This window comes from Cololabis saira, chromosome 2 (genome assembly GCF_033807715.1).
Source record: "Cololabis saira isolate AMF1-May2022 chromosome 2, fColSai1.1, whole genome shotgun sequence".
Lineage (NCBI taxonomy): Eukaryota > Metazoa > Chordata > Actinopteri > Beloniformes > Belonidae > Cololabis > Cololabis saira.
The window spans coordinates 20,931,982-20,944,898 of NC_084588.1; positions in this window are offsets into that span (position 1 = coordinate 20,931,982).

Here is a 12,917-nt window from a genome sequence, read left to right on the forward strand (position 1 = left end):
AGGATGATATTATCTTGCTTTATTACCCCATATACAAGATATAATGTAATATCACCCTGCAAGAAATATTTATTTCACATTTGATGTGTAACTGAACAGAGATTAAACACCTTCACATTGAGCTCGAAAAGCCAGACGTTAGGAGGTGTACAAGGTGTTCTTCTTTTTCTTGAGAAGAATAATCCAATACATTAAACACTAAACACTATAGACAATGTCCATGCCTATACTGTCAAAACTGTGGTCTCTTCCACATGTCCTAAGAACTGAAAGAGGGAGTGTTTGCAGACTCCAGAGAATGAGCTTTGGGTGATAGCAGTTATAGAGGAAAAATTATATATTTTTAAAAAGGATATCATATTTATGGAAATAAGGAGAAGGTCTTCCTCATCTTAATTCCCTTGTTCCCAACACATAGTTGCAGTCCTTTTTTGCTGAACTTATCTGGTTTTCTGTCTATAGTATAGACAGCCACGCTGAAGTGAACCATTTTTATATATATATATATATATATATATATATATATATGTGTGTGTGTATGTGTGTGTGTGTGTGTGTGTGTGTGTGTGTGTGTGTGTGTGTGTGAAAGGGAGAGAGAGAGAGAGAGAGAGAAAAAATAACTATAATATATAATATCTTTTCTCCCTAAGCAAAGTGGAGATACGTGTCAGTGGCTGCTTTGTATTTCTCATGCATTTTGTTCAAATAATCAGCTTCTGCTCAAACATCATCTTCTGCATCAGATGTGAAACAAAGCTTATCCCTCCAGCGTATTTGGAGCACATCCCATCTCCCACCTACACTGGTCAGGCAAACAAAGATAACGATTTAAAACTTTTTCAATAAAATTTGTATCAAAATAAAAGACAAATGCATACTTATATCGAACAGATAAGCAATGAATAGGCATTATACAAATTTGCTTCATTTCTGCTGAATTTCATATAATTTAGTGTTAAACAAATACACATGCAATATTGCTTCTTATGCTTCAGATGTTTCGTATACTTATGGACTATTTTCTTTTAACAGAACTATAACCATGATTCATATTTCTTAGTAGAGGTAATAGTGCATAGACGTGTCATTTGAGAGTTGTGCTCATGACAGCGTGACTGAATGAAATGATGTCCTGGCTGGTGAGCTGACTGGTGTGGCACACTTGATGGTGTTGAAAATGCTGGCATTTGTTTTCCAACCTTCAAATATGCGCTGTTATTTGTTAATGAATGTGCGGTGTAGAATGACATTTTTAGTGTTTCCTGTCACTATTTACTATTTTTGCAGCTGGTGCTTCAGTCACTGATGCAGAAAGAGACCTGCAAAAAGCAAAGATGCAGCTGCCGAACAGTACCTTGCATTTAGAATAATGACAGTAAATGGGCATCCAGTATATTGAAAACTGACGTGAAGGGCTCCTGTCCAAGGATCAGTGCATAATGAGTTGGCTGAATGTGTTCAACAAGGTTGCCGAACTTTCATTCAACACAGATGGCATGACCTATGATTCATCTATTCAACTGTAATTTCTCACTTGCTGTGTATTTGGCCTTCACAGCCTTTTCCAATAAATTTTTGGCATCTGGGAAAAAAAAACAACAGCTTTGAACCCCTGTCCTGGTGCGATCAGGAAACTCTCTGAATGCAGTCCTTTTCTGGGGCTGCAGCCTACAGTAAGTCCTTGAATTCTGTGAAATGTCCATTTCTACAGATTCCATTATGGACATCTAATGCGTTAAAGCAAAACGGATGGTGTTTGCTGGTGTTTTTGGTAAAAACTGCACCGATTTTCATTCATTATGTATGTAAGTGCAGGTGAAGCAACCATTGTTTGTAGCCCAAGGTTAGCTTTGGCACCACTTTGATCTTGACTCTCTCGGCTTTCATCCATTTAAAATTTTTCTTTGGATACTCTGACTAAAATAAGTGTTTTTATAAGACAGCTGTCAATGTATTCCTACAGAAGCAGGCTGCTGACTCTTGTTTATGCTAATCTCACAGCTCAGCCATTGTATCTTATGTTGTGTCACATGTTTCCCACCTGTACAGTAACATGCGACTGTTTCAGCTCAAAAAAAAAAGAAAAAGAAATAAATATTTGTTTCAACAATATTTGTAAATATTCTTTTTTAACTGGAATTTGATTTGTGGAGACGTTGAGTTTTTCACTTTGAGTGACAAGAGCAGAATGCTATGCCTCTCTGAGTTAGAACTACAAAACAACCCAAACAGTTAAGATTAAAAAATGGCATAAAAGGGCAGAGGAAAAAAAAATATGCATATTTAATTTGGAGTGAACTTTCTCCTTGAGGAGAATCCCATTAGTGGTGTGACATCTGTGATGTATAACTGCTGAAAAGTGTAACCAAGAACCATAAAGCTGCAAATGTTCCCATTTAAAAAAAAAAAAAAGAAGAAGAAGAAGACTTTTCATCTTCATCTTTTTCACCGTGACTGATGGAGATCTTAAAAAAATGTATAAAAAATAAATAAATAAATACTGGTAAATATATTAAAGCAACACACATGATGCTTTTAAATTAAGAATTTAAAGTACAGCAGGCATACCGCGTTTAAGTTGAGCATTCTGTTTGGATGTTTGATGTCTCCCGCGGATGCACCTACCTGTTGAACCAGGAATAGAAAAATAAGGACATGTTTTTTTTTTCTACTGTTGGACAGTCATGGCTGACAGAGTGAGACTGTGTCCTTGCTTGTTCTGAAAAAGAGGGATGATGCTGAAGAAAAGGACGTGCAGGGATGGAGATGGCCTGCACAACTGTCGGTAGTCACAGTCCAGTGCACACATCCCTTTAGCTGCCTTCAAGCTTGACCTGTGTGTGAGTTCTGTCTAGCGCAATGTGTACACTTCTAGACAAACACACAATACAGCATGCAGTTACAAATGCACATGAACAGATATGGCTGTGCTGCACATGCAGACAGGTGTTCAGGCTCAGTCAACAAGGGTTTAACACAGTGCTTTTATACACACAGACAAACACCATAATTATATGTTTATGTATATATATATATATATATATATATATATATATATATATATATATATATATATATATATATATATATAATGTATAGACACACCACGTGGGTGACTGCTTGCATAGGTGCTTTCTCCTCCCGAGGCTTTACAAATCTTTGTTTCTTTTCTCATAATCTCCTTCACATGTCCTCTGACTGTTCACTGATTACCTGGGAAATCAATGTGTTTGTATTGACAGATGTCTTTTCGTTCCTGTTATGGTATGGCCATGAGCAAGCACCCGCTGGTGCCATTTATACAAACAGAGTTGGACATCAGAGAAGATGCATGAGATGCTGATACGGGTTGCGGCTGTGTCGGAGAAGGAATGAATTACAAAGGTCCGTCTGCAGAATTTATTAGCATAATAATCTCCACACTAAAGAGAGCTGGTACAATTCTAAGTCTCAGTGAGCATAAATATAAAACAGCACTTTAGGAAATCCACATGTTGATAAGTGAATAGCATAGAGAGTGGGGCAAGGTCAAAATGTTTCTCTTATTATCTTCAGCTGCTAGAGGTATGCTGAAGATTTCTAGTTTGAATATTTAACTTTCTAGGCTTAACATTTGTAAGGGGCTCATAAAAAAGTATAATGTCTGACATTATGCTAAAAGTGAAAAATAAATATTCCCATATACTGAAGAGTGATTCTCCCCCTGCAGCGGCGTACATTATTGCTGACTGCTTTACCCGTTGCAGTGCAAGACAGATTGGTCTTGCAAAACAGTGTCTCACCACATGATCAATATCTATCTCTGTTCCCAAGTTAAATGAAAAAAAGACAATCTTCTGCTAATGTATCTGCTTTATTACTCGTATTTATCACCAAGTGAGATGAGAAAGAAAAGGAAGGCGGGTGGCAACAGCCTGCACGCTGAATATGAACATAGTGACTCACACAAAACAGGCTGTCAGCTACAAACAGGGCAACCAAGCTTTCTCCTACCATATGCGGTAGTGTGGTTCTTGTATGAATATAGTAAAATAGACCATATTTCCATCTCCTCTGCCTTGTACGTGCAGTGTGAATCCTGCCACAGGAGTTTTGCGCTCCCCTACGGCCTGATTCAACTGCAGCTTAAATTTTTGATGAATCTGGTAATGGCAGGAGCAGGCAGTATTGAGGAAGTCGCCTTTGTGTGCAGGGCGACAGGCGTGTTGGAAGGAGGGCGGCACCATATGTTGCAAAGTGGAAATAAAATTTTCTTTGTCTGCAATGAAGAGAAATTGAGAAAACGTGTGGCAGGCCTGGAGGGAATAAGAAGCAGAAGTAGGGGGAAGCCCTTCCCTTCATTTCTTTATCACCTCCAGCAAAGCAAGGTATTAAAGAAACACCTGTGGTTTGAGCAATGAGAAATCCAGAGCTCTTCCTCTTCTTCTCAACACTGACTCCCTCAGCTTCTATTTCTATTCCCAAACCCCCTGCTGCTGCATCTCTTTCTGGCCTGGGGCATAATCTCTTCCCCAGACAAAAAAAACCCAACAAAAAACAAAAGGAGGAGATGCTGACATGTAATAAAGCAGGACTGATTCAGATGGTCGCAGCTGCCACTGGAGCATGGCTTGTTCCCCACTTCTTTTTTTTTTTTTGTAGTAAAATGGCAAGAGAGCAGCTCAGTACGTGTGCACCAGAAAAAATGATATTACTTTCTAACAGATGCCTGCTAATGAAGTGTTGACAGGCTGGGTGAAAGGCCAAAGCTACTGCATGGTAAAGGATGGAAAAAGAAGGGGGAAATGGATGGATGGAGGCAAGGGTGGGGTCCATGTGCGTGTGTGTGTGTGTGTGTGTGTGCGTGTGTGTGTGTGTGTGTGTGTGTGTGTGTGTGTGTGTGTGTGTGTGTGTGTGTGAGTGTGAGAGAGTGTGTGTAAGCCTATCTTCAGCTTCTGTTTTCCAGCCTCAGAGCTTGTGCCATACACCATCACCAGGGGAACAGATAGCTTTTAGCAAGTTGCCCTGAGGTTTAAAAGACTGCACAACCTCCCTCGGTCTTGCTCTTAACATGTTTCATCTTTTTCCTTCTAAGCATTTTGTTTTCGTTTACTATCTCAGTGGCACTTTCTTTTTTACTAAAGCAGGTTTGGAATGAAATAAACCTACTTCTTCTCAGATGTAAACCTTTTCTGTCCAGAGCTGTGAGTGCTGTTCATGGTGTATGACCTCTATTTCCTGCCCTCACACAGGTTGTATGTTTAAGCCGCAAATGAATGACAGGGATTATTACATGATGACAACTTAAAAAAAAAACAGCTATTAGTTTTGTTTACCTTGTCTATTGTGTCCCCCCTGTGAGCGGATCTGAGCCGGATGGCAAACATCATGGACGGAACCGGTGGGTGATGAAACACAAGGACACACACAGTGGGGGGGGGTGTGGAGTTGGAGAGGTGGGGCAGCATGGGGTCTGGCAAGCTGTCTGACACAGCAGGTGAGAGAGAGTTTTTTTACATGAAACACGACGGCTCAGCTGGAGGGAGGTATCTGGTGCGAAATGCAGCTCAGGGACTTGAAAGGGTGAAGGGGGCACACTATCAGCTCTCCAGATCTCTACATTTGACACAGAACTTTTTCCTGATTTCCCCCATGGCTACCCAGACTGCTAAACTCCAAGTCTTTTTGAACCTCATCATACACCAAAACCACAGGTCTCCAGCTCTGGACATTGTTCGTAGAGAATGAGCACCTAATATCTGCTGCCTCCTCCTCTATCAGTAAATGGAAGCACTGAGCAACAGACATTTTTATCGAGAAGCTCTTGCCTCCTGCTGCGCCAGATTACAGCCCATTAGCGGTACAGCATCAAAGTGGCAGCCCACACCATGACTACCCTCTGCTTCCTTCATTGTCTCCTGTTATTCTGGTGCAGCACGCCATGGTGACAAAAAACGGTGGAGGTGGCGATGATGAGGGTGATGTGGTTCAATGAAGAAAACAGCAAGGCACTTCACAGTCTGTCAGCTGTTGATGAATATTTCAGAAAGTCACTTTTAGAAATGGGGTGGCATTAAAATGAAGGACAGAGGGTCGGCATAACATATGGGGAAGAGATATTTATAATAACAAAGTGACCCCAAGTAGGAAGCTACTTCCAGTTGCAACCAGAAATCTACATTTTTCTACATACATTTTTTTATGTCTCCTTCATGTCTCACTGTTAAGGTGTAACAACCTTTCCTCTTTTGGGTCAGTTATTTTTTTGTACTGGATTGAGGTCAGGGCTTCATAGATGTTCCAGTACATTCATTTTGTTGTGTTGAGCATCTGTTTAGAAAACATATCCACATCCAAACTTTAATGTAATACTTTGATTTATTTTATCAGTATACTTATATAAGGGTCTGTCTTGTTACTGTCTAATTTGTGAAGTTCACCATTCATTCCTTCCTGTGACATATCAGCCCAACAGCATGTTGGATTCCACTGTGATCCTTCATACTTCATAGATGGTTTTCTAAGGCCTGCAAAGTTACACCAAACATAGCCATGATCCATTTTATCACATAGTTCAGTATAAGTCTCACTAGAGAGGAATAACAATACAATTTTTTTCGCCTTCATGTACAGCTGCAAACTGTAATCTGGCATTTCTCATGTTGATTTTGGAGTAGTGGTTTTCTGTCTTGCCATGGCCTTTCAGATTATGTCGGTACAGAATGTATTTTTACTATGGATAATAATTCTCTCATCGTGGGTTCAGCCTGCCCCGTTACAAGCGCTCCTGCTGTTTTTCAGGGGAGTGATTTGCACATTTTGCACCAAAGTGTGTCATCTTTGGGGACACAGAATATACCATCATATTTCTGTTTTATAACATCAGTGTGGGACCTCCTACAAATTGCGCCCAAGAATAAACAAGATGTAAAAATCCATGATTGTTTTCCTGATGTTCCTTAATCCATAGGTGTCGAAAGACACAACCAACCAAAAAAGACAAGACAAGAAATCTCCAAAAATTCAGTTCAGCATAAATACACAAACAAACAAATGAATAAATAAAATCAGGAATCTGACTGACTTAAAACAGGAAAATGTTTCTGTTTTAAGTCACAATCACGGGGGGAAAGAATTTACTTGCCCTTTTTCTTATTATTAGCCTGATGAGTCTAGTTATGACTTCCAGTTGAAAGAGCTTGCTGTCAAACACTAGTAGTTCTGAAGAGGTTGTAGGGGTCATGCACAGATGCAAAAGATGAATAGGCTTTAGCTTTGCTGCTTGGCTTCAGCTCTTTTGCATCTGCTTATGGCTGTCTTTTGTCTTTTGTTTGCAAGAATACAACACATTAAGATCACTTCTCACAAACTGTCAGCTGTGCCAGGCAGTGCCTGTTAATTGCCATTCAATGGCTTTGTGTTTCTGCACAATCACATTCATTATCTGTTTTCCTCTTCCTTCCTGTTTCAGAAAACTAGTGGAACTTGAGCACATCCTTGTAATGTGTCCCAGTCTACTATCTACTTTGAAAAGTTTTGGCAAAGTTGTATGAGGAAACAGATGCCAGCTGTTGGATCTCTTTAACCAAGCTCTGTCTTCGTTTTAGCGTTTCCTGAAGTAAACAGAAAAAAACAAACAAAAGATAAAGTATGAAAGAACATGTGCAAAGTTTTCTCAGACATTTTTCCATTATTAAAAAAATCAGTTCAGTTCATCTTAAGGCACTTTCAGAAACATAAACAAGTTCAGTCCAATTATAATGTAATAATATGCCATTTAAAACAATTTAGATAATTTTTTTTTTTTAATTCTGATCTAATCAAATCAAAGTCCAAGTTGTATTCACGTAATGCCAATTCATGAAAAGCTGCCCAGCAATGGAAACTCATTGCATCCAATCTTCACTTTTTAAACTCCCTGGTAACAGAAAGACAACCCCAGAACCAGACTTTGAAGGCTGGCCATCAGCCTCGAGCACAAACTAGAGTGTTAAACATTTTTGCCGATTTAATGACTGGATAGAAAATATAATATTATTGCTTATGTACTCATTAGTTGTGAGAAATAATCATGTTTTCCTTATTTTAAATCAAGAATCCCTTGTCCTGCAGATGCCATATCTCCAAATAGTTCAGAGCGCTTGTAATTACTTCACAAAAATAAAGAAAGACTTAATAGAACTTCCTTTAAATTAGATTATCCTTAGTGTCTTCTGATTGGTCAGATTTCTCTAGGTGTTCCACGAGAGGCAAGGTTTTATGCACACAACTTGTGCTGAGGAGCAGCAGCCGCAACAAGGATTACATGCAAAAATCTCTGTTTGGGACAATTGTAAAAACAATCCAGCTGGAAATTATTTGTTCCATCCTCTGAACCAAATACAGTATGTATATCTTCCAAGACCTAATGAAAACAAAGAGATAAGAGTTAGTATGAAGCAAAATCTGCTTACGCCTTTCTTGGTGCATTGTTGAAAGCTTACATTTACAGGAACATCAGACCCATATATGTCATAACATTATATCGCAGTTTCTCATTGGCCGGGGCAGTGACATCATGTTGCATAACTGGAAGCTGTCCTCATGAATGTGCACTGCTCCTATGAGCCATGGTAGAAATTGACCGATCAATGCAATCTGTACCGTATGACACAAGATATCCGAAATAAAGTCTTGGATTGATTTTGTTTTTATTCATTTTCTGAGCTCATGATGACATCCAAGATAGAAATTCATCGCTGCAACACTTTCGATAGGTCCAGAGACACAGAAAAGTGCCAGTGTTTATATTTGCCGCTATGGCATCTCTGTAGCCCTCATGCCACTTTAAACCAGTCCTCTGGACTCTGTAGTCAGACTTAAGATTATTTCCGTATCAATAAGAGAGAAGTAATGCAGTCACTGTATTCCAGTCCAGCCCACCCTCATATTAAGGAAAATACCCAGTATCTGACAAAATTACAGAAGGGAACAATTCTACCAGTGAATTAGTTCACACAGGAGCACATTAACATGATATGACAGAGGAAGACTTCTGAAATGCAAAACAAGTCCTCTCAGATGGGCCTCAGTGTAAATCTATGCAGCTCCTTGAGGGGTAGCCTTTCCTCCATGCACAGTTGGATGATTTGCATCCTCTCCATTCACTTGGACCCCTTCAGACTGTAAAATCCAGAATGATAACAGCCTTGTGAGCAGTGGGGAATATTGAGACACAAAGAATGAAAAGCCGCAGTGAGTGTGCCTTTTTTTTCTGCTCACAAACACAACTTGCAGCCATGTTGCAGCACTGCTGCCTGGAGCTATCTTCCCTCCACCACCCATCTCACAACATAAACCCTGACCTTATTGTGGCAGGCGGAACCACTGACAGTCTGTCCACAGTACAGTAGAGCTGAAACATTGAACACATCATGAATGAGAACCATAGTGTCAGTTCCTTTGCTTATGTGGCATACTGTTCCAGTAATTTCACATTTGTTAATTCTAGGATATCAATGTCCAGTGTAAGTAATTTACTTTATATGTGTTACAGTTAATTCATATTATCATTATAATTTCAAGGTTAAAATATCATTTACCTGAATATCTGCATATTTTGGAGATTGGAAATGTCCGTAAAAAAATCACTGTCTCTTTAAGAGGACGAGTGAAGTAAGTGATTGAAGAAAAAAAAAAAGTGTGTGCTTGTGTTGATCCGTGGACAGTTTTTATTTCATTAAAAATGGCAAAAACAAAGACGGACCAGGTTTTTGGCAGTTCATTTTGAGGATTCAACACTGCAATATATAGTATACTCAGATCTGTGGTTCACATTTATTTATAAGTGGATGATTTTTTTGTTTCTTTCCTCGTCTCCCTCATTTCTTTACTCACCCTCTGCTAAATGACCACAGCTCAATTGGGGACCTAAACATAGGACCTAACCCCTGACCCATTATGAGGTCAATTAATTTTCAACCTGAGCTTTGTAGCCTGCCTAATGTATGCAACCTTGAAGAAAAACAATCCCTATCAAATAGTTTCTCTTAAAGCTAAAATAATGTGTGCAGCTACTGTTGCGTCAGCTGTAATGCAAAATGTTTGTGTAGCATCTCTGACCATGTCTCTGCTTCCACCCCAATGACCCCGCCATGTTCAAGGTCATGTGACCTCAAAGATAGTGGAGGCCACCTGGAACACTGACTCCATCACATCTCCAATCTAGACAATGTTGTTGTCATTTGTCAAACTTGTCTTTCTGACTCTTCTGTCTGCATCTGGGACTGATGCTGAGGTGTGCTGGGATGTTCTCAAGGCTCGTATATAAATGAACAACTAGGTATACACACATGAACACCGTGTGTGGTTGATAGAGATGGATGCCCTGTGCAGTTTTGCATTCAGAGAACGTGAGCATGTGTGACAGACAGTCAATCAGCCTGTGATGAGGGGTAATCGCAGTCTGGACAGATCAATTAGTTATTTTCTTGGGAGACCAATAGAAGAAAAACACCAATGTGTTTAAAGTAAATGACTTGCATTTCAACCCTCTTTCATCTCTCTCATCCTTCATGTATGTTTATCTGTCTCTTCTCCCCATGCCCTCTTCTCTCCTCACCACTTTGAATCTGTCTGTTTGGTTGCTTATCTGTGCACATTCCTCCTTTTGCCTCTCTCATAGGGAAGGAGGTGAAGATCAAAACATTCAAAGCTGAGTAATGGTACATGAGCAGTTTGTGAGCGATGAGAACGATCTGAGTGGATCATTTACAGTCATGTGAAAAGAGGTGTTTTCAGATTAGACCCCGTTACCTTCCCTGGACGAAGAAGCCATGTTTAACGTGTGCTGGGCAGTGTAAATGCTAGGAACGTTATTGCCTGAGTTGAGAGGAGGAAAAGAGGAATCAGAAGGCCTTGCTGTGTGTTTGGCCAGTCTGGCTGACTTCACCAACATCAAAACACCTTGCTGATGCAGGGCTGGGTGCAGGAGATGGAGCAGGTACTAGATCCATGCTACCATGAACAGTAACAGGTTATGCAGAGTTGTTTCCCCCCAAATTGTGTAACAAATTGAAAAATGACCAGTCCAGTATTCACAGCACTCCTGCCTTTGTGGCCGTTGACCGCATAGAACTTCTCTCTCTCAGGCTCTTTAGTTTGTTAATGACCCCAGTTTCATTTTTTCCAAAGTTGTGGTCTGTTATTTTTGTAGTCAGCTGCATATTACGGTTTTGTAATACACTGATTTATGGAGTCCTCAGCTCTGAAGATAAGGATCTGGTGGACCTCCTTGTCTTGTTAAAAATAAATCCCACCCAGGTCCCGCGGTCTCACGTAATCCTGTTAATATCAGAGTCTGAGTGTAACCTCAGAGGGGGGTTATTGACCGGTCCAGCTTGACACCTGACCTCTTATCAGTTTATATAAAAACGACAGACGGTAAACATGAAGTATCCGGCAATGTTGAAGGGGCTTACATTAGCCTTTCAATGCAAAATTTTATATATGAGGACATGATAATAAAACCTTGTGTGTGTTCATGTGTGTGTGTGTGTATTTTATATTTATGTAGGAATATAGCTATCTACACTATCGTGCTAACTATGAATCGTTATATAGTAAACACCACACAATATACAATATCTAAATAGATATAGATACATTTAGAAAGTGCATGTACTCACAAATAGGTGTTTGCACACTTGTTTTTCTTTATTGGGGATGGCACATGTTTTTTCACCATTAATTCATTATCACCATAATGCTAACTGGTAGTTTCGTACCTGCAACTACTGCAACTACTCTTTCTTTGGAGGGAGGGAGGGAGGGAGGGAGGGAGGGAGGGAGGGAGGGAGGGAGGGAAGGAAGGAAGGAAGGAAGGAAGGAAGGAAGGAAGGAAGGAAGGAAGGAAGGAAGGAAGGAAGGAAGGAAGGAAGGAAGGAAGGAAGGAAGGAAGGAAGGAAGGAAGGAAGGAAGGAAGGAAGGAAGGAAGGAAGGAAGGAAGGAAGGAAGGAAGGAAGGAAGGAAGGAAGGAAGGAAGGAAGGAAGGAAGGAAGGAAGGAAATGGATATATGTTTATGTATGTATAAAAGTGTATATTTGGCTGCATGTATATGACTTCATTTTGGTATATTTACATATGTATGAGCCTTCACAGGTACACAACATATACGTCACACACATACACAAATTATAAAACTGAACAGGGAACACTCCTCGCTCCTCTCCTTCTTTGTCTGTCCATTTCTTTATACATCCCTTTATCCTACATTACAATGCCTATCCTTTTATTCCAATGCAGCACATTACACACTCACCCACCTACACTACAACACACCACACAGTCACTGAACTGCACCCATCACTGTCTTGTCTTCGATTTCCTGGTCTTTCGCGTCCCACTGCAGGAGATTTTAGTCTTCTTTGACAAAATCAATTTTTTTTAGGGGTCAATAAAATATAGTAGACTGTCATGAGGGCTGGTAAAGGAAAAACATTCACACACACACACCCATGTACAGAAAAAAAAAGAAAAAACCTCTTGCAAGATCAAAATGGATATATATGTGGCCTTCAGGTTTTGCCAAATTTTGTATTAACCATTCATATACATCAAGGGTAGGCAACCCTGGTCCTCGAGTGCCACTGTCCTTTATGTCTTAGATGTTTCCCGGCTTCGACACACCTGATTTTAATTAATGGTGCTCATAGCTTGTCATCAAGGTCTGGTGTTGATGACACAGCTAATTGTATCACGGTGTGCTGACGCAGGGTAGCATGTAAGACATGCAGGACAGTGGCACTCGAGGGCAAGGGTTGCTTACCCCTGATATACATGCAGACAACTTGGGGGAAGAAAAAAGAAAAAAAAAACAACCTCAGATGAACAGCAACACAGTATAGATTACAATAAAAATTACGTGTTCATTTATTTAACCTATATATTATTTTCAATA